Raw genomic sequence first — 24,904 nt, forward strand, 5'->3', positions numbered from 1 at the left:
CCAATCCTGCTTTTATCATCAAAGTGGTTAATGACTTGTCCTTAAATCAAACACTATCTTTCCTGTTTTTCCCCTCTCAATGGACTGCTAGTGAGAGGATTCTTCACACGTTGGATCTATATAAGACAGCTCAGGTATTACCTGAACAAGACAAAAGACATCTGGACATTTGAACAAGTTTTTTGTTACTTTTCATCCCAAGACATTTGATATGGCTGTTTTAAGCAAACCATCTCCTCCTGGAATGCTAAGGCCATTTCTTTTTGTTATTCCTATCATGACAAGCAGCTTTCTTATTCTGTTTGAGTTCATTATACCAAGGCAGGAGCCTCTTCTGGTGCTTTTTCAAGGGTCTGGATACTAGCTCCACCCTGGAAGCTGCTACTTGATCTTCTATCCACACCATCATTAAACATTCCAAGTTCAATGTCATTTCTAGCAATAGGGTGGGTTTTGCCATGTTGTGCTCCTCTGCAGCTTCCTCCTCCCATCCTCTCCAGTATTTTTTGAACTCTCTCAGACGTTAAGAATACTGAAAAAGTGATCAGGAAGGAAATACTGCAGTTGTTTAAGATCTTATAACAGTATGTATCCTACTTTCCATTGTTGCCTCCCTTATTCCCCTGTTGGTTTGTTCTGGCCGAAGAATTTTTCTTTTTCTTTCTTTCTCTCCTTCCTGAACGGACATGTTATTGCTTTCCTGTTGTGTTGTTCTGGTTCTACTGGGGCAATTTAGTTCTCAGGATTAAGAGCTCGTATGTCACATATGTACCTTATACATTGGCATTAGGACCTATGTCTTGATGTATGGAGCCTGGAAATTATAAAGGCTTTGGTATGCTGGTCAGACGTTCACCTGTCCTTGGCAGGATATTCCACGAGTACTGCAACAGTGAGAAGTAGGACATCTACTGTTATGGCAAGATCTTACACAACTGTACTTTATATATGCACATGAGTGATATATACTTGTGTCTACACACACACACACACACACACACACACACACACACACACACACACACACACACACACACACACACACAGATTTTAAGCTTTCAGTGAAGAAAAACAGGCTTTGGTCAACTGAAATTAACTCTTAGAATTTTTGAAATGTGTTGCCTCTCAGTTGCCCAAGTTTGTCAACACCTTCTGTTGGGTGTATACTTCAATGCATGAAAGCTGTTATGAAAGTACAATAGCTAGCCAAGTTTGCTAATTGTAAAATTAATAGATATTTAATCCTATTCTTATACGCAAACTCTGCAGCAAGGACAAGACCAAACCAATGCTTGTAATGCAGTAAAATTTCATTTGGTATGTCTAACATTTATTCTGCTTACTTTACAGATAGTTTTCCACCTAAATCTGGCACATCAGGGACTTTGATACCTTTGACTACAGACTTTACTTTGGTCATTGTGAGTCAATGTTGGCTCAACATTGCTTTTGTCTTGCAAAAGTATCCTTTGTGCAATTTTCTCAAGGTCCAAATAAGTTAAATCTCACTTTATTATTCTTTTTGGTCCATCATTGAATACAGTAACCCCTTTGGCATGTACCTCACTAAGCTACTAAACCAAATTGAGAGACTTCAACATTTCCTCATCGAAAACATCTTTGCTATTAGTACTCTTAGCACTCAGGTCGACTGAAAGCCCTGTCCCTTGATGCCATATGGACTCCTAAGGAGTGATCTCTGCTTAGCCTTCCATGTGATGAATGATCCATCACTCTCTCAACTTCTTCAGCTAAACAAAACCAGTAGTAAAGCAAACATCCACTCTGGAGACCTAATCCTATATGACCACATCAGCATCACCAGATATAGCAAAAGGTACCTAGCACAGCTTATTCCCCATTTGTGGAACAGGCTGCCCTTGCTTAAGCAGCAGAGTGCTTCCATAGCAATCTTTCAAACAAGTCCAGATGACTGGACAGATGATCACAAATTTGCATCAGAGATATGTGAAGAAGTCTGCTTAGTGGGGTATTGTTAGCCTCCCATCAATACTGGGTGATATGACTGAACTCCTCTCTGGTTTCCTTGGCTGTAAGCTTAACAAGAAGCTATGGAACCCGTCAGACAAGAAGGCCATCTGCAGTAGGTATTTTGTTCCCAACCCCTGTCTTGCTTTGTTTAGGCTTGCCACCTTTTCAAATGCCCAAAGTGGGACATTTTTTGGAGAAATGTGAGATTTTGCAGGACAAATCATACCCATGGCCAGTGCAAAGGACAGAACTTCACTTTTTGCCAAAATAAAAGCTTATTTTTATAGCATTTACATTGCTTATGCTATTTCATATAATATTTATGTTTCAGATACAAAGTAACTGTTTTATACAACTATTTTAGGAAAGTTAAGAAATATAATTTGTCTTAAAATCTCAGGGCATTTGCCATTTTTTAGGTTTTTGTCGCAGGACACAACTGCCCAAAGTGGAACTGTCCCTCGCAAAGAGGGACAGGTGGTAACCCTAGCTTTGACATGCTGTAGCTGTTTGTTTTTTGACAGTAGTAGCTTCTGCAACTCGGCTTCAGGTTTATAATTTTATAATTGTCATTTTGCTTTGTAGATCTAACTATACCTGTGGTGTAATCAAAACTTTGTGATTGTATGGGAGTTTGGATTATTCCCTTCATTACTGTTACACTGAATGTGTCAAAGCAGGTGAGGGCACCCTGAGTAGTTGTTCCCTTACAAAATTATTTATTTATTTTTTTTTACAGCTGACCATTTCATATTTTATGGTTTCCGATTTTCATGGTTGACTATCTGCCCCACTCTTAATCTCAAGATGGTGGTGTTTTGTTGAAGAGAAATGATGCCTTATAAGATAAATGGAAAAAACATGTTGCAGTACAATCAACCCTTTGTATTTCTTTGCCAATTAAATATAATCCTATAATTATGCATTCTTGTCAGCTGACACCCACAACAGTTTTCTTAACAGTGAATTGACACACACTGTATAAATGTTGGGAATATATTTTTAAAAAAAGTTTATCAGAGGTGTTAATTACTGTGAACTGAAATCTGTATCCTCACAAAGTATTTTCCACTGTTTTAGCTGTATCAGTGCCCTCATATCCTAAAACTAATTTGTCAGCTGTTACTAGCTACCACAGCAGCTTGCTGATAATGACTTGGTCTCTAACATTTAGAAGTTGGTCTTTATCAGGCACAGTATTTGCTATAGCATAACTCAGAAGTCACTGCTACAAACCAGTTTCTTTAGCAGCAGATTGGTTAATACAATGCCTTGTCTTAGCTAATGGTAAGCTTAAACAGTTCTTCAAGCCTTTTTTTAAATATTTTGTTGTGTTATATTACAGTAGACAGGTAAACATGACTAGAATCTTAATTTATCCCCACTTGTGCTTATTCATGTTTAGTCACATTAGCTGTTGTTTCAACTGACCTCTTGATGTACAAGTTCTGCATTTCACTACACTGGCAGATTACGTGAGGTTTTCTGTATTTCTAAATGGTGAATAATCTGTTGCAAATGATGCAGTTAAATCTGTTCCACTATTAAGAACATAACTTGCTGGGGGGTTCCAAGATGGCGGTGATCCTGTGAGCACCTTACCAATGCGGCTCCACAAAAACAACAAATAAAACCACAAAAAATAAGGTTTGAAAACTTTCTTTGTGGTAAATAAAGCATGTATGACCAAAGTAATGCCTCCAGTGAAGAGTTAAATGGAGTATATTGAGAAATATTAAACAACTTCTAAGCAAACTGCTTAAGAATAAATATGTGATAACGGCCAGATACAGAAGAAAAGAAGGAAGAGGAAAAAGTGGAGGAGGCCGAGCTGACCAAAAGAATAAGTGAAACTGAAACAATGGAAGCACAAATGGTTAAAACTAAATACTCGCAAGTTGTTGCCCCAGAAAAAGAAACCATAATTAAAAGGCAAATAACTGCAAAACAAGAGAACCTGACATTTTCTACAAAATCTAAAGTAGAGCACCCATCCAACCTAAAATCTGTATTATTACCCCTCCAAACAGCCATTCAAAACTTTTGGACCAACTTTTAGGGTTCAGAAATGCAATAAGTCAAATACCTTCCTGACTAGAAAAAACAGAAGCTAAAGTGTCTGAAAACGAAATAAAAATAGTCCATATTCAAAAAGAAAATTAAACAATTGCCAAAAATGTCCATGAGATGGAAAAATCATTGATTTGGAGGCAAGAAGCAGAAGGAACAATGTACTAATTTGAGATATCCCAGACCCTAAACCGTGGGCAGCAAAACAAAAGGAGGTGGAGTTGCAATATATATAAAAGACAATCACACCTCTAGGCTGGTCAAACAGTATGATGCATAGGAAACACTCCAGGTGCAGTTAATTGACAAGACCCCTATTCAAATCACAGCTAGTTATAGCCCTTCAACTCTGACTCAAGATGCCCACTGCACCTATCTGGACCTCTTTGAATCTATCAAGATTCAGCCCTTTACCCTGATCCTGGGTGACTTTAACTGTCCAACCATAGCTTGGAAGAAATATTCATGCCAAAACACAAATGCCCAGAGATTCCTTGATTTCATTCATGAAATACCTTGGACCAGTTGGCTGACACTGCCACAAGAGGTGAAAATAACTTGGATTTGGTATTAACCAATGTAAGTAACCACTGCAGCATCCCTACAGTGTCATCTCTGGTAAGATCTGACCACAAAGCAGTCACTTTCAAAGTCACCATTACCTCTGACCCCCCCCCCCCCCCCAGCTAGGGTCAAACAAAAAAAACTTCTCAAAAGCTGATTAAAACCTCCTGATTGAAGGTATAAACAACTTCACAGCCCCCTCCATAGGAACTGGCACATATGGCCAGACCTACAGCTACTGTCATCCCCCTGCATAAAGGTGGACCATCCACCAATCCAGGAAATTATAGACTTAGCTTAACTAGCCTTATTTACAAGACCATGGAGTGGATTATCATGGACCTCATTAACAAGGAGATTGGCAATGTCCAGACACTTGGTCCCACACAGTTTGTTTTTGTCACTTTGAGGTCATGCCTGTTAAATTTGGTTGACTTCCTTGAGACAGTCACCAAAGCCATAGACTGGGAACATTCTGCACACTGCCTACCTTGACCTGGCCAAAGCCTTTGATAGTATTCCCAACTCAGGTGTAATGGATAAACTCTGTCAACTAGGCATCAATCCATATGTTACCAGATGGGTAGCAAACTGGCTCAGTAATAGAACCCACCTAGTCAAAGTAGGGGAAGCCACCTCAAGTAGTAGACCCGTAACAAGCGGTGTACCCCAGGGATCGATCTTGGGGCATCTACTGTTTAGGATATACTTCTTGGAGGTGCAGGCCAAATCTAGTGGGCTATGGCTGACCAAATTTGCAGATGACTGCAAGCTGAGTGTTGTCATCAATTCCCCTAGTGATGTGGACACCCTGCAAGAGGGCCTCACCCAAACAAAAGACTACTGCCAGAAACATGCCCTCAAACTGAATGCCAAAAAATGCATCATCATCCCTTTTGGGGAGAATGATGTCCCCACAAATTATCACATTGATAATAAGGTACTACGCATGCAATCAGTTGAGGGACTTGGGCACCCAGGTTGATAGCAATCTGACTTTTGACCATCATATTGCCTTCATTGTACGTAATGCTTTCTACATGGCCCACCTCATTAGTAAGGGTATCTCATCCAGGGACAAGGTGGTCATAACATTCCTGTATTCTTCCCTTATAAGACCCATTACTGATTACAATGCCAATTTAGGCATGTACCTCACAAAGCACATGCAGCAGTTGAAGAGACCACAGAGGTTCCCCACCCGGAGAATCCAGGGCCTCAAACATCTACCCTATGCAGATAGGCTAAACGTCCTGTCCCTCTACTCAGTCTCCTACAGACTCCTCAGAGGTGACCTCTGTCTGGCATACAAAGCAATCTCAGACCCCACCCTGATGGGGACTGCTGCATATCCACAAGTCAAGCTCCACTCGAGTAACCCACACACGCAACCTCAACCTGGTCTGTGACATCAATAGGACATGGCAGGACAGATTTGTGTACCAGAGACTCCCCCTTTTGTGGAATAGAGTCTTTCTCCCATTGAAGCAGAGTACCTCATTAAAACTTTTTAAGTGCAACCTGGATAACTGGATTGGGAACAGAAAGTACACCCCTGGAATTCCACCTGTGTCCCTGGTGGACAGTGGCATAGGGTGCTGACTTGGAACATGGGCTAAATTCTTGGCTAGGCTTGTAAGGGTCTCAGGACCAATAGCCTAGTAACTGCCTATGAAAAGTTCAAACAAGTACAACTAATAGAAATAGTAAAACAAGTCATGGGCTGTCTGCTAGAAAATGATTCAGAACCTTGTGAGATGGTGATGGAAGGAGCAAACTGAGTTCTTCACAAAATGCAAAACTTGGACAAGCCAAGAAAAGTTTATGGTAAGTTTCTAAACCATCAAGATGTTTATAAAATGCTAATGGCAGCAAAAAAAATATGTATATGGATTCACTTTATAATCTTGAAGTACTAAAATATCGAATTTCAGTATTTTAAGACTATAAAGCTGAAACACAAAAAAAAGAAAACCAAAACTGCGACCGTTAAAGCACACACAAAACTACACCTACCTCCACACAACAACACAAGCACACACACACACTTACTATAACTATTACTGAACCTAGCTGTATAAGAGAATATGGTATTACAGATCTTTATTTAAACAGCTCAGACAATTTTTATACCTAAAGGAAAGTCTGATAAAAATCTATGGAATTACAGACCAATCTCTCTCATAAATGTAGACATCAAAATTCTAGCTGCAATACTAGCAAACAGACTGAAAAGTGTATTACCAAACATATCATCACCTGAGCAGTCGGGATTCGTGAAAGGTAGGCAGCCATGGGATAACACATTAACCTTAGCTACAATGATCGTACTATCTAAACAATATAAAAACCCAATCTATGCCCTTGCTTTGATGCATGTAAAGCCTTTGACAGAGTAAACCTAAACTTTTTATTTTCTATAATTCCCTAGTTTGATACACTACAAGAGTTTACAAATATAATAAAAAATTTATATGAGAGTACTCACACAATTCTACATAAAAACAAAACAAATGCAAATCCAATAAAAATTCTGAATGGGATCAGACAAGGATGACCACTATTTCTGTACCTCTTTAACTTATATATAGAGCCTCTACTTTTACTTATAACCCAAAAAACATGCCATTATATCCCAGAAGTTTTTAATAACAAAATTGCACTAAGTCTTTACAGATTTAAATTTAAAACAGTTTAAATCTATTTCATACTTCCTAACAGATTTGAACAAAATTCTAAATTCTATTAGTAGCTTCTCCAAAGTTTCAAACTATGAAGTTAACCCCACGAAGTCCTTAATTTTCCCTCTCAACCTAGTATGTCACAAAGATCCATATTTTCCAGATTCAGAGATCCAATTAAAATACTTAGGGATATCCTTTGAACATAGCCAAAAATTATTTATGCAGAATAATCTACTAAATATGGGCAGACATTGAACAGGATATCCAGAGATAGGGAAAAATAAAGTTATTCTTTCGAAAGGAGCAGTTATAAAAATTAATATTCTGTCAAGGTTATTATTTCAACTCAATGCAACAAAATTCAATAGTTCAAAAAAAACTTCTTTAAAAAACTAAATGTAGCTTGGTTCAGGGCTGTGGAGAGCACTCTTGCCTTTTCAGGCTATACCTCATTCCACACATTCTGACCCCAAAATGAGGTCAGGAAGACTAAGGGTGGTGGAGTCTCTATCTTCACTGAGGACAGGCACACCTCCAGACTGGTCTGCCAGCATGATGCACTGGAACTACTCCAGGTGCAACTGACAGTTGATAAGACACACAGCCAAGTTATAGCCAGCTATAGACACCCCGTTCATGACTCAGGGCACCCACTCCTCTTACCTGGATCTACTTGACCCCATCAAGGTATTGCCTAACACCCTGATCCTTGGTGACTTCCACTACCCCACCATAGACTGGGTGAACTATTCTTGCACTAATGCAATCACTCAACTATTCCTTGACTTCATCATTTCTAATGTACTAGACCAGCTCGTCTCATCTCTCACAAGGGGAGATAACATTCTGGACTTGGTTCTCACTAACTTGATGAGATCTGATCATCGGACTGTCTCATTTGAAGTTTCTATCCCACCCCACCCCAGCTGTAATCGAGCTCAGAAATCTCTCAAAAGCTGAATACAACCTCCTAAGGGAGGTTATCTGTAGCTTCACACCACCATCACACCCCCCTCAGAGAATGCAGACAACTATGCTGAACAATATGCCAGTGCAGTATACAAGCACCTGTACAACTGCATGGACTAAGCCATACCCAACAGAACTAAAACCTGCTTCTCAAGGAAACACAAACCTGTTTGGTGGATCCTCTACCAATAGGATTTACAACAAAAGGAAGAAACTGTTGTCCAAGGGTAAAAGGAACAAATTCCAAATTGGAAAAACTCCCTCCTCAGCCTCAACAAGCAAATTAGATCTGTAGTGAAAACCTCCAAACCTAATTATGAATCAAAACTAGCCTGAGAGACAAAGGGAAACCACAAAGCCTTCTTCAGTTATGTCAGGAACCTCCATGGCAAAGCCCAGGTTTGTCCAAAATTAGTACTTAACAGTATCACTTACACTGATCCTGTTGACTTAGCCAACCTGCTGACAGGTTCAGTGCAAACTTCACCCCCTGTTCCCCCCAAAGGCCCTTTTGACATCCCAATACCTGTCCTGCACCTCATATCTCTGTAAATCAATTGATAAAGTCCCTATCCAAGGCAAAAAACACAGCTTCCATGGGACCTGATAGTATCCCGGCTGTATTCTGCACCATCTCCAGCAAGTACTGGCTTCACCATTGAGCACCCTATTCAACCACTGCTTAAGTACAGGCATCCTTCCAGCAGAGTGGAGAACTGCCATTGTCATCCCCTTGCACAAAGGTGGTGCCACTACTGACCCTGGAAACTATCGCCCCATTAGCTTGACAAGTCTGATCTGTAAAGCCATGGAGCATATTATTATTATCTCATAAACAATGACATAGGCAATCTCCAAGAACTTGACTCCACCCAGTTTGGATTTGTCAAGGCAGATCTTGCGTATTGAACCTGGTTGACTTTTTTGAGACTGTCACCAAGGTCCTGGATGAGGGAAAGTCAGTACATACAGCTTACCTTGACTTGGCCATGGCCTTTGCAACCCTCCACTCTGGCATCATTGAAAAGCTAACACAACTTGGCATAAATCCCTATCTCATCAGGTGGGTAGCCAACTGACTCACCGACAGGACCCACAAGGTCAAAATAGGCACCTTCACCTCCTTGAGCAAACCTGTCACTAGTGGAGTTCCCCAGGGATCTGTCCTGGGACCCCTACTGTTTGGCATCTATTTCTCAGAGGTCCAGGCAAAGACAAAATACCTGTGGCTGAACAAGTTTGTGGATGACTGTAAGTTGGGTGCTGTCAATGACTCCCCAAATGATGTTAACATACTGCAAGAGGGTCTCACAGCAACTAATGACTGGTGCCAAAGTTGTGTTTTTAAGTCAAATGCAAAAAAATGTATCATACCATTCGGCAAAAACCTGGCCCCTACTGATTACCACATCAATGGCAACCCCCTAAACACACAACCTGTGGTGAGAGACCTGGGTACTCAGGTTGATGACAATCTCACATTCAACCATCATGTAGTGGCAGTGGTCAGAAAAGCTTTTTACTTGGTTCATCTCATACGTAAAGGGATGGATTGCATCCAAAAAAGGAGGTTATTACCCTTCTGTACTTCTCATTAGACCAATAATTGAGTATAACACCCCATTTGGTATGTAACTGTCTAAACATCTGCACCAACTGGAAAAGCCACAGAAATACCTCAAAAAGAGAATCCATGGCCTCCAACACCTATGCTATGTGGACAGGCTCAAATCACTATCACTCTACTCGGTATCGTACAGATTGCCCAGATATGATCTGTGTCTCACCTACAAGGCAATCTCAGTCCCTGCCCTACTACAGATGCTCCATATCCACAAGTCTAAGTCCTCATGCATTACCTGCTCGAATGGCCTGAATCTAATATACATCAACAAATCCTGCTGGCGAGACCGATTCATCTCCCAGAGGCTACCCCATCACTGGAATAGACTTCCCATACATGTCAGAGTACCTCTCTAACCCTCTTCAAGTGCAGCCTTGAGTGGATGGAAAACCACAAGTTTGTACCAGGGGTTCCACCTGTGTCCCTCATTGGCAGAGGTGACAGGTGCTGACTGAGGTTTCTTTTTGGGGACAAAATTTTGGCTAGGCTTGTAAGGTCCCCAGGGCCATTAGCCTAGTAACCTCTTGTGATCCTATGATCAGAAGTTAATGTACTCTAAAGAAAAGGGAGGACTATGACTACCAGACTTTAACTTACCATCTCTTACCTGCCATCTCATGGAACAAACTCCCATTTGAAACCAGGTCTCTTAAACACCCAAATCAATTCAAAACAGCCACCAGAGAATACCTAAAAACTCACTGGCCCTGCCACTGCACCCACCCTCCCGAAATCACTGGTCCTCTTGTTCACCCTCACCTTACTATATCTGTAAGATTGCTCTTTGTCCCCATCATTTCTGACTAAGAATCTAAAATTCCAGTCTTAATAGCTATAACCATATGAAGTATACACTCTACCTGTCCATCTTTCATCTCCTCCACTGACTTCTTATATCCAAGATTTTACAACAGATATCTTTGTATCTATTGCTGTCTTACCTAAAATGCTTTTGTATCTGTGTTTCCCATGTATATACTTGTACAACACTATAACTTCTTCTGTAAAACTACGCTAACATTGTATTTATGCATTGTAAAATTATGCTTTCTATCTTTTTATCAATTTTTAATGTCTGTATTATCTCTGTATAACAAATGTTATTACTGTGGAGCTTTTCTCCCCGGGTCTCCAGTGAAAAAGAGCTACACAGCTCAGTTGGACTAACCCGGTCGACAAATGTAAAATAAATATAATATACAGAATTATTCAAGTTGCAGAATGTAATCATAAGAGTAAAGAATGGAATCCATTGTGGATTACTATATGATATGACCACATCAAAAATTGTAAAATCAAACCCAAACCCCTTTCATTTATAAATCAGGAAAATCTAAAAGCAGATTTCATAGCTCATTAAAACATAAAATAATTAGATTTCAAAAAATGATGGAAGCATTAAATTTAACAAATAACTTCGTGCTACAACCAATATGTTTGAATCCAAGCCTCAAGTTAAAAAAAAAGAGATGATAAACTTGGGCAACTATCCACTTATTAAGAAATGCAATATTTGGGATATAGGCAAAGAAAAAAAAATCTATTGAGGACACACGAAATTTCCTTAACCTCCCTAAAGGATACATCATAATGCTAAAGCAAATTAGAGAACTGTACACTTCAGTAATAGGAGATCCTGAAGTAAACGAAAATGACATAAATACGTGTAATACAGTATGGAATTTACTAACTGTAAGGAAAAAAAATGCTATCAAATGCATATAAGTTAATAGTATCCCTTAGATATCAGTCATCTATTTTATATTTATAATACTGGATTGAAAAGAACAAAGAAATTACTGAGAAAAATCTCTGTCTGTCAAAGCAACATTAAAATTAATCTTTTAAGAAACTCATGTACACCCAATTAATGAAGGCCAACAATGCTTACTTTACCCTGGTAATACTTAACTTCAACTTGAAAGTTTCCCAAAATTGTCCGTGCTGCCACTCACAAATAACAGACCTATTCCACATCTTCTAGAGCTGTAAATATACTTATAAATTATGGTGTTCACTGAGAGTCACCAGAGAAACTGGGATATGAAAAAAATCCGCATTATCATGGGAATTTGCAATTTTGCATATCACCTCTCAAAAGCTACCCAAGCTTAAAATACATATTCTAATTACCTTAGTCTCGCTAGTAAAATTTTATATTGCTCAAAACTGGTAAGAGCAAACCCAACTGATATGGGAGGGCTTCAGAAGTATGGCAATAAAGTATATATCAGCACATAAATTTATAACGGATCACCAAAGTTAGCATTTTTATTTTCTAAAATACTGGAGTTTTTTCCTAGATCATATTCTAAAAGGATAGATGAGGAAAGACAAATTATTGTGGGTGTAAATTTAAAAGGTCAAAAGACATATTCTTTTGTATGTTGGTGTCTAATAGGAATCTTATATGTCGCAGTAATGGATAGCATGTAAAACGAAGCACAATCTTAATCAGAAAGTTAATTTCTGTAGCACTTGCTGTATATAATGTATGTAGAATGTTAGTTGTGTATTACATCCTTGATCTATATTGTAAAATTTGTTGTAACACTAGAAATTCTCTTGCTACATGATGTACCTAAATATGATTGAATTATTCTATTTTTTTAATTTCTCCAAGTCTTTTGGGTTTCTAATACCATGACGGAACGGACCCCATTCCTAAGTCAAAGTACGATTAAAGTTCATGAGATTAGTATTGTTTCGGTCTTTGATGTTAGACAAAAGTGCTCTTCACAGCGCCCACAGTATGCCCAGTAATGATGACTCCTGCAATTTGTATGGAGTTACATGTATTGGTAACATAGTCAAGTATGATTGTAAATTCTTTTTGAAAGACCTGTTGTCCCTACTACTACAGGAACTGTCTGGGTATCCTCCTTCCACATTGCCCTCATTTCCACCTGCAAATCCTGCTATTTTATGACTTTGTATCTCTCTGTACATAAGACATTGTAGACACTGGGTGTAGCAATTTCAGTAATCAATACTGCTTTTGTCTTCTTTTCATGGACTACTATATTTGGTTTTCTCGTATCTATTTTTCGAACTGATGGTAGTCGGTGATCCCATGTAATATAATCTTCATAATTTTCTGTGATGCTTTGTGGCTCATGTTTCCAATGTTTTTCAGCCACTTCAATACTATAATGTTTACACATCTCCAATGCAACAGTCTTGCCACATTATTATGCCTTTCAGTATACAATCCTTCTGCCATTAGTATATCATTATATCACAACCAGCTACAAGATGTGTGACTGTTTTCAGTTCTGTTTTACAAAACCTACATTTGTCTGTTTCTCCCACATGTTCAATGGACTTTGTAAACCAATGTGTACATAGTCCACTATCTTGGACTGCAAATATTAACCTTTCTTTTGGTTTAAATTAACCTCTCCTTAACCATTCCTGCATTCATTCCTGGTCAACACGAGGTTCTTCCAGGTGTTTTCTATACTTGAAACTGTATTTATGCATTTTCCACATTTCTTGCCCTCTCGTCTGGTCCTTCACATTATATTATTTCTTTAGTTTTTTGGCACATTCAGTTGCTGCCTGATTTTTATGTACTTCCGATTTGATTTCCATTCCTGCTTGAAACTGATATGCTTCTGCTAAACTAAGCAGGGAAGCCATCTTAGACTTTTTCTCCTCATGTTTAAGAACATTCACTACATTTGGGTCTTGTGAAGTCAACAGATATGTGTTCATTCCCATGATTACAGGTCTATACATGTAATCAATTTTGAGGAGGCCCATACTTCCTTCAGAATGTGGGATATATATTCTTGGTGTGTAGTGATTTGTCTTTTACATTCTAACTGAATTCTTCTACACTGTAACTGAACTGATACTTTTATAATGACTGGAATTGAAATATGTAAACAAAACAGAGAAGAGAAAAATAATATTTGAAAAAAGAACATAACTTGCTATCCACTCATTCCCTCCAGTACAAGTCTTTTGAATGTGCACCTTTAACCCCTAGTGGGTGTGGCCTAAGCCTTTAAAAATGAAGTTATCACCTTACAATTCTAATAAATACTCATTGACAGAGGTCAAATATCAGTACAATTGTGTTTGCCATCATGTATGCTCCAAGATAAAATATTCTTCTACCTTGTATGTAGCGTGGTTTTGGAATTGTTAATGCAAAAGATGAACAAGTAATATTTGACGCCTAGAGGAGCAGTAGGGGGTAACTGCAAATGCACCTGTAGGCGTCACTTGGATGTAGCAGTATGTGATCATGTAGTCACAGATGAATAAAGTATCAGGACTGAATGGCATAATTCTTCTGGTATTATGGACTGGAAGTGAGGAGTTTGTACTAAAGTTCTTACTGTCGACCTTTGTAATGCCAGAAACATTATGGAATGTTTGAGAAATGTGAACTCAACCATCTCTAAGAAGAGAGACAGATTGGCATGTGGAATTATCATGGTATTACCTTGCTTTGCGTTTTTCTATTGCAGGTGAAATTTATTCCATATATCTTTTGATCAGTATCTCTCTTTCCAGCTCTGAAGACATACATTTTACAGAATTCATAGCGTAAATTCATACTATATTTCAAGATAACAGACATGACATTCATTGTCAGGTGAATCGAAGACCTACTGTTGGAGACAGTACCAGGTATTTCTGATTGGCTTTCACTGACCTGGCTCAAATCAGTTGCGAAATCTTGTGGAAAGTATTGTTGAGATTTTGTTGCCTTTTGTATTTATCAAGACCCTGAGGCAGGAGTTTTGCATGATCACGTGACTACCAGTATTATCAACAATGCTGATGCTACAAAAAAAAAAAAAAAAAAAAAAACAATGGTGGTGCTACATACTTATTAGAAATCCAAACCAGGGTCAAGCAAAGGTGTATTATCCCTTTAAGCTTGTCTTTCTTCCTAGTAGTTATCGGACTGTCACTAAGACCACCTTCCCCCTGGAATTGACAAAAAAAATTGAAGAATAGTTGAATGATGTTTTGATTTGAATATTTCTGTCCAAAAACTGAAGTTATCTGTATTACACTACCTTTTTTTTTTTTTTCACACAGGAAAAGTGACTGCAGAGCTGCATTTATATAAAACAACAAATCAGAGCGACCACCACAGCCATTGGCATGAAGTTTTAATAAAAGGATAAGAGTTTTTGCACTGTCAATGCTTAATCAGATCTACATACAAAATAAAGTAAAAACAATGTCTCAATATATAGAAAACCAATAAATAAAGCATATAACAACAAATAAGGAAGAGGCAATTCAATCAGTAATTAAATGCCCCTTTCTTTAGTGCTGGTTTTAAAGGCATATTAGCATTAATGCCTGGTAATTTATCTGCCTGCAAAGTGGCAATCCAATTCATTTCAGACACTTCTGTCCTATTGATCAAGTCTCTTCCCCATATATTATCTGGCATGATTTCTGTCACTGAAAATATGAAAGAATGGCTGTTTTAGCTGTTTATATGCTTTGCCAAAGCATTCAATACATTCCCTTTCTTGATGTCACATAAGTGCTGTAAAATGCATTCTTTCAACATTCTATTGGTTTTGCCTATAATGAGGGCCATGATTTATATTGTGCGAAGTATACACGTTTGCTTGTCCTACAGTCAGCATAAAAGTTAAATGAAAACTTAGTCCTGAAACAGGATGTATAAAAACATTGTTGCATGACATAATTGAACAAGCCTTGCAATTCCTACATGGGAATGTACTCATTCTGCTTGATCTTACAGGTGTTTTTCTGTGTGTAGTGTAACAAAGTTGCCACTTGAGTGAAAAGTTACTTTTAAACGTAAATCTAGGTTTATCTCCTAAAACCTCTTTGATCTACTCATCAGATAAGAGAATTGGCCAATTTTTAGTAATAATGTCACATACTCTATTAACATTGCTACTATAAGTAAGTGGTATGGTATCCTACTTATATAGTTACTAGTAGATAAAACCTCAGAATCATAATTGGGTGCTGCCTGAGAGATATCACATTCTCTGGTTCTAATGTAATGAGGTTTACCGGAAGTAGATTGTAAATTTTTAACTTCACTGAGCAAATATTCTAACTCATCTGCCCTGTAACCCCTCTTTCAACCTAGCAGTGGATTGTGCATATTCATAACCATTTGTATGCAACCTAGATAAAGTGTGAGTGGGATGCATACTGGAATGATGAAGTAAACCGTTCCTTCTACATTCTTTCCTAAACAGTGAACTCTCCATTCTGCTTTCACGAATGGTTATTTTAACATCTAAAAAATCCATATATTAATTAGAATATTTCATAGAAAATTTAAAACAAATGCTTTGTTCCATATATCTAACACATTGTTTTAACAAATCACTCATCCCTTCCCATAAAATAAAAACTTTGTCCACAAATCTCTCATAATGTAAGAGGTGTGGACTATAAATATGGTTAGAGAAAACAACATGATTTTCCCAGTTAGTCAACACCACGTTGGCATAACTGTTGGTGCAGAGCTGCACTTAGATGTTTTGTATATGCTTAACATATGAGGAAGTGTGTAATACTGATGCTTTCAGCCTGTTTAAGACCTTGCAAATAAATCACCGAAGTTCACCATGAGGGGACAGACTTTAAAAACTGTAGCACTAACCGTAATTTGCTAGCCTCCATTCCTCAGCAAAGATCATAGCCTGAAATTAAGGGTGGGAGTCACTGTGCTAATGCTTCCTGTCGGTGCATCTTTATGCCAGTCATGATCTGTTAAAGGAGGCCAGGAAGAAGGCCTGCAGTTCAATTATTCCTTCTTTTCTTGGGCATTAAATGTGGGTGAGTTAATGAACTCTGAAGAGCCTTGAGAAGTACTACCAAAGATACCTCCAGAACATAATCCATATGAGGTAGCAGGGGCATTGCACCATGATTATGCTTGTTTAAAACTGAAGTTGTGAGTAATAAAATACTGATCTCAAAATGTCCAATCTGTTTTGTAACTTGGTAAACTCCCTAAGCACAAATACATCTTTTAACGGCTGATATGGCTCAATTGTCTGGTTTAGTGACTTGCCCAGAGTCACAAAGTGGAGACTGAGTGAACTGTACTCCAAGGCTACAGCATGAAGCCCATTGTCCTAATTCACTGTCAAACTGGACACTGAGTCTGGTAGTCTGAGACAATATCAAAAACAAATTTTGTACTCCTGGCTGAGTCATGGCTTTGATGGTATATGGAAAAACTGTGACTAACTGAAGGTCTGCCACAAATAAATGGATGTCATAAGCTGGAAGAAAGTAGATATTAACTAATATCTGTCATGCTAAAGTTTCTGTCAGATAGTGACCTGTTTTAAAGAAAATGCCTTTCTTTAGAAATGAAGAAAATTATTATAGGATGGAAAAGGAAAGAAACATTTTGGAAGCAGCTGTTGCACATGGCAGCATTTGTAAATTTTGTGCATTGATACAGTGTCACTTCAATTTCTATTACTTAACAGTAGTAGATATGATTCCTGAATAGAGCGATCAGTGTTGAATATGAGGGCATTTATGAAACAGAAAAAAATATAAACATATTTCTAGTGAAAAAAAAGTGTTAGGGTTATGCAGTATTCTTATGTTTTGATTGCCAAGTATAACAAACTTAAAAGCTTTGAAAAATGAAATGCATCTTAATCTGTAGGTAGTTGTATGTCAGACTTTACCTTATGACTACCTGCTTACTATATGTTTTCTAAGTAATTTCTGATGGTTTATTAACTGAAATTGTTTTTCTCTGGCCTCCACTGAAAATGGATCAGAACTCAAAATACTGAATAAACTAAACTTCTACTGTTGTACTGCCTAATAATTGTTCTTGTTTGCTTCTTTCTTGGCTTGTTAACAGTCAGCAGCCCCCCAGCAAATTAGCTGTTCTCCCAGTCCTTGCCAACCTTATGACCCCATACTAACCTTTTGGGAAGAACCATTTTTATTGGGGATTTATTTTGTGATACTCCTGCTTTATTGGTCAAGGCTATTTTTTTTTACCCATCTTCCCTTCAGCCATAATGAGAACCCCTGCTCATTCAGAGACTTGCAGTGTCACACACATGGTGATTGTGCTCACACACATACAAACACACACGCATATGCACACACAGACACACACCTGAGGAATCTCCAGGTACTGTGCAGGCCTGAGACTTCTGGCCTTTCATTAACTTATTTTATTCCCTGATGCTACATATCTGCTCCAGGTAGTAGTGGCACAGCAAGCTGGGTAGTCCCACCCCCCATGGGTGACTGTGGGGACTTGTGTCTCCATATCTAGCTCCTCCATTTCCAACCACTGTCTAAACTCTGATTGGCTGACTCACAGCTTGGACTTTATATATTTTGATCACTAAGGTGGTCTGCCCTGTTGGTTTTGGTTTAAATTTATTCACATGGGTTTATTTCAAAATGACAGAATTTATATTCCGTCAGTTATAAAGTAATTTCATTGTATTTGTATACGAAACACCAAGGCTGCATCACATGGAAGAGGCATGGGCATCTTAAGAAAGATGCTGGTCATCTACGGCCTGTTTTCTTTTTCTGATTACTCCATAAAGTTTCATGCTTTGAAGAGAAATCTCTTGCTTTGTCGGTGGCAATGAGAAGAATGAAGAAAGGAAAAAATTAAGACTCCACAACCATGGCTCAGCTATGCCTTATTGAAGTGTTTGTATATTTTATGGACTGAGAACTGCATTGTAGTTGTGTCATAACCCAGTACTGAACAATGGTAGAGGTAATCCTCATGAGACTGTTGATGATGACATTTAGGAAATGGTCAGAACAGTTAAAAATTTAATTTCAGAAAAATAAAACATTAGCTTGTTAACAGAATGAAATGTATTTAGTTTATTGCCTGTCTAGTCTACTTTAAGTGCATTCTGTATTTTCCTTTTAAGCCAACTCTCCACTGTCCTTTGCACTCTTGAATGCCTCTATGCAGTTATTAAATTTAGCTAGTTTTTCCTATGGATCCACAGGACTGTGTGCTTTGGATTTGTTTGAATGCAGAAAGAGGCAGTCTATTTAGTATGCTCTTTAATTGCATTTAACTCTGTCTTCCTTCCATCAATCTTTTTTCACCTCTGTCATGCCCTCCTGAATTACTGCTTTGATTATTTTCCTGTCATCCATTCTAGTCATTCATTCTTGAGTCCTTAGTGCTCACAGGAGAACTATCTGGTTAAGTGATGTGGCCAGAGTTGTACAACAGTCAATGGAGTTTGAGAGACTCAAACCCATGACTACATTATGAAGTACATTAGTAGTTCTGTCTTAATCCTTTGCCCTAAATTGTTAGTTCTTTGGACTTGCAGATGTGTTTAGATGTCCAACTTAACACCACAAAACAGATTTTGTACTTCCAGGTGTGTCGGCCTCCTCAACTAGACATGTGTTGGTAGACTGTGGAAAAATTGCAAAGACTAAATGAAAGCATTCTAGAAGAAATAAAATATGCACGTCAGAAGCAGGCAGAAATAGGGTATCAACCAGTCCCCATCATGCTGCAGTTTCTGTCTAGTAGTGACCTGCTTTTAAGAGAAATGCTTTGATTTAGAAAGGGAAACAAAGTATAGGGTGGAAAAAATATCAGCTCTTATGTTTAGTTTTGTGAATGAAATGGATTGTTGAGTCACCTTGGTTCCAATCACTGAACAGTAATAGAGATGACCTTTGAACATCGGGGCTGCCAATGACTGAGTGAATTTATGAAACCTGAAATAAAAAGAAGACTGTTCAAATATTCAGCATCTTATCTGGTTTCCTCTCAGTGTAGAAGTTAAGTTCAGGATCCAGGAAGTATTTGATCTCTACAATATGCTTACTGCCTGTGTCCCACTCCATTATGTTATTTCTGTTCAGGATGACCATTTTCAGATATCCCTGATATGTTTCACACCCATATTTTGTCCCTTATGCATCTTGTGATATCCAGTCAAAAAAAAAAAAAATCTATAGTTCCCCCATCAGATCTTTCCTGTCTGTTGTACAAGCCTTTCTGGTGTATTTCTTCTGGACTCTCCTGCAGCCTGATGCCCCTTTGCTTGTACAGCCAGAAAACTTTGTTTAGTATTTGTGGTATACAGCTTGACTATGGCCTTTTAGAGGGAAGGCATTACTTTGCTTCTGGAGGGTGTCCCATCAAATATGCAGTGTACCTTGTTTGCTGGTTCCATAACTCTCTCACTGTGTTACTGGTACCTTAAGCTTGGTAAGATGATTAACATTCTGAGAAGCTTTCTTAGTCTTTTCCACTCCCTCAGCTGATGCTGCACACCACAATTGGAGTCTTGGCTCTGTAGGTCAGCCTTTCCAGGTATTTTCCTAGACTCTTCCCTGCTGCTATCTTTGTAATCACTGAAGAGATTGATTATGTTTTGTTTTTTCATAGATATGCCTGAAGTGAACACTTAGAGTATCTGATCCTGGGCCTGCCCCTTTTGCAGTACTCTGCTGATCATCTCCCTTCATCATGACATCATCTCTGTTACTGCAAACCCATGTTACCTAAGTTTTAATTACTCCAACTTGATCCTCTATCTACCTCTTTAAGTTTTCCTAGCTGCTGTTCAGGGGATCAAGTCAGAGACCTTTGTGAAATCCAGGTAGACGGGGTGGGGGGTGGTATTCATTTATTACATAGATGTGTTAAGACTATCTGTGCTGTCCATGAATAAGAGCAGCAAAGCTGCAGTTTGTTGAGGCTATTTACAGTAATGCATGATAATCTTAAATGAGCATAAGCAAATGAAATTATAATGAGATGTCAATGAGGAATGATACAACCCAACTTATGCTGATGAAGCCTTCTCTCACCTGTTTCAATTCATATTGGAATTTTCCCATTCTTTGCATTGTCCACAGATGCTTCATATAAAGAGAAATCTAGTCAAACTTCTCTACTTTGCAATCCATCAAAATGCTTTCACTTACTGTTAGCCTTGCTATTTCCAGGTGTGAGTTGCTTGTCTTGGCAGAACCATAGGTTCAGAGTGGACAGGGACATTGTAAGGGTCTTAGTAGGTATGTATGACCCCATAGGTGTACTGATGAAATGCATCGACTTCCTTATCCTTATGGGCAGCAAGGTATGTGTAGCCCTCACTATACTTGTCACGGGGACCTTCCAGAGGCAGACTTTTAAAGTTTTCTCTATGCTCCATTGGAATTTGTCTCCAGCCTGTGTTTTATTTGTTGGATATGTTGGGGATCTCGCAGGCTTCTGCCTAAAGGATACTGTAGCATTTCCTGGATGTACTCTTGAAACATGTGGATCAGTACATCTGTTTCCTGGTGTCACCTCAGGACCAAGCTAAGACTTTGAATGCCTTTTATGGGTTGTCACATTTCCCTGAGCTATTCAGTGTGATATGTTGTACCCATGTTGCAATATGGTTCCCTTCTGGCTCACAGGGGGGAGCAGTACCACAGTAGGAAGGGCTACCATTCCATCAAATGCCAGTTCATGTGTGATGCATGGGGGTGCATCACCAACATCTCTGCCTAGCATCCTGGGAGTGCACATGATTCCCATATATGGCACACTAGCTCATTCTACTGCCTCTTCCTTCATGGTAGGATGATCAGTCATCATCTTATTTGTAAATTTCTTTTCTTTTTTTTTTGTCGCCACCCCATAATTTCTCTGTCTCTCTTTTGTTTTTGTCTTTTAGGGATGGTGGATATCCAATGGAGCCATGGCTCATATCACCAGTGAGGAATCCAAGTGGAACTGCAGAAGAGACCTATAAAACATCCCAGTCCCAGACCCATATCGTCATCAAGAGGGTCTTCAGCCTCATGAAGAGCTGTTTCAGGGTCTTGGACAAGTCTGTAGGTGACCTTCAGTATGACTTAGCTACTATATGCAGAATGTTTACTGCATGTTACATTCTGCACAACATGATCATGTACTGATCTGGTGGTGAAATGATCCATGCTGTCAGTGCAGCTTCTATTTCTTGTCCCACTAAGACTAATGATGGCATGTTGGCAGCAGCTGGAAGGGATGCTATATGGCAGCCTTGTGCACAGCATATGACTGCAAAGATAAAGTGGTGGCATCTAGTCCAGAACTAAGGACCATGCCGTTCAGGTTAGTGTTTTCTTTATTGTAAAAAAAGAGTATAATTAATACCTACTGTAATATCTGTGATGATGCATGATCTGCTGTCACTGTTTCATCTGGCATTCTCTCCCATCATAATTTATTTTTATTTAATAACAGTTTTATTGTTTGTAGAATTCATGCTTGAGTGCTCTCTGACTCATGTTCAGTGATGTTGTAAGGCATCATGTAAGTAAGAATCCCCTTTTTATCTAATTTGCAAAATAAGTTCTGCTGAAGTGGTGTACAGAAGTATGCATGAACTGAACATCCTTATTTTTTATAATTAGTAAAAGTAGTTATTGCAACATTTGATGACTTCATGCATTGCATTTGAATGAAAATGTCATTTTTTTATATTTTGCAATTTATTATCAGGTACAATTATGTTGTTTGCTGAGGCACTGCACTTCAGATTTTTTTTTTTTTGTTATACACAATAATCTATGGCTTCAGAGACTATTTATTTATATATTGACATGTATTTACTGGGGAAGTCCCCATTGTCAGTGGAGGCCCAGGGTGACAAGATCCACAAACACAATCTTTCATAAATTAAGTACAGACATTTTAAATTACCAAGTATCATGTTACACTACAAATCACAAGAGAGAAAAAATGTAATGAGAATAAAACATGCTTCATAGTAAAGAGCAATGAAAAACAGCATGAGTTAGAGAAAATATGTGGGGGGAAAAACTCAGTAGTCATATTATTTGTTACATAGAGTAGTATGTGATAAATGAGGCCTGAGACAATTCTAATAAAATATTTTAAAAGATATTATATGATCAGAGACATTGAGCAGGGATTCAGAGATGCCTTAGTATGAGAGATGGTATTCATATTATGGTTATAGAAGGAAGAAGGATAGAAAGAAGATTATAAGAACAGTGTAGCGTAGGTGAGTAGGGATGAAAGAGGTAGAGGAAAGGTCTGCAGAGATGAAGTGGATAAGGTAGTGATAAAAGCAAAAGAGAGGAGTGGACTAGGAGTCTGGAGAGGGTTGTGAGGTGTGACTTAGGTTAAAGGGGGTATAGTCAGTAAGTTTAGCCAGGATGGGCACAGGAGCAGCTTCAAGATTTTGTAAAGTACTCTTTTTGGGAGCATTTAAAGGTGTTTAGAATACAAATCGTTCTAGTGGTTAGACAAAACATTTCATCATATGTGCTGCAGTGAGGGTGAAGTGGCAGCAGTGTTTGTTTAAATGACAGGATATTGATTTTAATCTTTAATTTTTCTCATTACTGTGTTTCCCAGACAAGTTGTGCACTAATACTTTTCAGGTGTAGTTAACCGCCTGCTGTAGAAATGCTAGTGCATAGAAAATTGGTGTTAATGACTGGTGTCTCATGTTATGTCATACAGATTTCGTTCCACAGTTCCCTGACAGTACCATTATACAAGCAATAATGCCCAACAAAGTGTGTGTTACTGTGTAAATAACACCACTCAGGGGTGTTCTGAGGCCTGATGCTGCAGACGCATTAATTACACTGTTGGCCCCATTTTTCTGTCAAAAAGAAACAGAAAACTAAATATGCATCTAATTCTCAAATTTCAGTAGACAGAAGTAGTTTACTAGGTCTGGCTTAGGGTTTAATTCAGGCTGTTGATCCTTCTTATAAAGTAGTTTCTGGTAAAAGAAAGAGGGATACCTCTTTTCCTGAAGAGATTCAGGATTCTGAATCTGGACAGAAAGATGAAGAGACAGGTACAGGGTTTCGCCCCAGACTTCTAATTCAGACATAGAGGAGAGCTTAGTGTCTGATTCTCCCTGTGGGGAGTTTCTTTCTGTGAGACTGTTGCTAGAATGTGCCAGTGTTTTCAGTGGGAGAACACTGAGGTTTCTGAGTCCCTCAGAAAATACTATGAGCTGTTACAGAAGGAATTTCCAAAACCTTTACCTATTTCTCCCATTCTGAAAGCTTTGGAGGATGTATGTATCACTGCCTGCAATTTTCCTGATTGTCAGCCAGCTGCCCCTAAAAAGGCAGGTAGGATGTAGAAAGTTCCTCAATTTTTCTAAGCTTTTATATACTCTTCCCAAACCTGATAAGCGGCTTTCATTAATCCTACTGCTACTAAACATTTAGTTAATTCCAGTCCTACTCTTTCTCATGGGAAGATTATTGTTACATATGGAGAAAAATTATATGCTTCTGCAACTTTAATTTTCAGGATTTTGAATTGTTCTGTTATGTTAAACTTTGTTCTGACTAATTGTAAAATTATGAGGAAAGTTTTGTCTGCAGTTTTTCTTGCGAGGAAATATCTGCTTTAAATTATTTGGTTACTTTGATTGTACAAGTCACTATTCATTGCGTACAATCGTGTGCATGACTCTGATGATACTTCTTCCAGGGGTATGGCCACTGGTACTGTTTTCAGGAGGATTGCATGGCTGCATTCTCAGAACCTCCCAGATGATGTTAAAAATGAGATTATGAATTCTTCTTTGGATAGAGATTTAGATTTTGGTCCCTCTGCTACAGAGTTTATCAAAAAATGTGATGAAAGGGCTAAGTTGAATCTCCAAGATATTTCAGTCCTCGTACTCCAAGTTTTCTAATGGATTTTATAACCCCTCATCCAAATTTGTCAAAAAAAATAAACAGTTTCAACAAAATGCAGGTAAAAAAATTTTTAAGAAGAAATGGCAAGGGTGTTCAGAAGAAAATTCTGGAACCTCCCAAAACCAAGGACAGTTAATCAAGTCAGAATGATTATGTAAGTGACCTTGTCCACCCTCCCATCTTAGCAACCTCATTTCCCTTCTAAAATGTCTGAATCGCCAGTTTTGAGAATAGTTTCAGAAAAATGGGTTCTGAAGATCATTCATCAAGGCTACATATAGCAGTGGGAGGAAATTACTCCTTTCCA

This window comes from Protopterus annectens, chromosome 8.part0 (genome assembly GCF_019279795.1).
Source record: "Protopterus annectens isolate FY-2018-M chromosome 8.part0, PAN1.0, whole genome shotgun sequence".
In the NCBI taxonomy this organism is placed as follows: Eukaryota; Metazoa; Chordata; order Ceratodontiformes; family Protopteridae; genus Protopterus; species Protopterus annectens.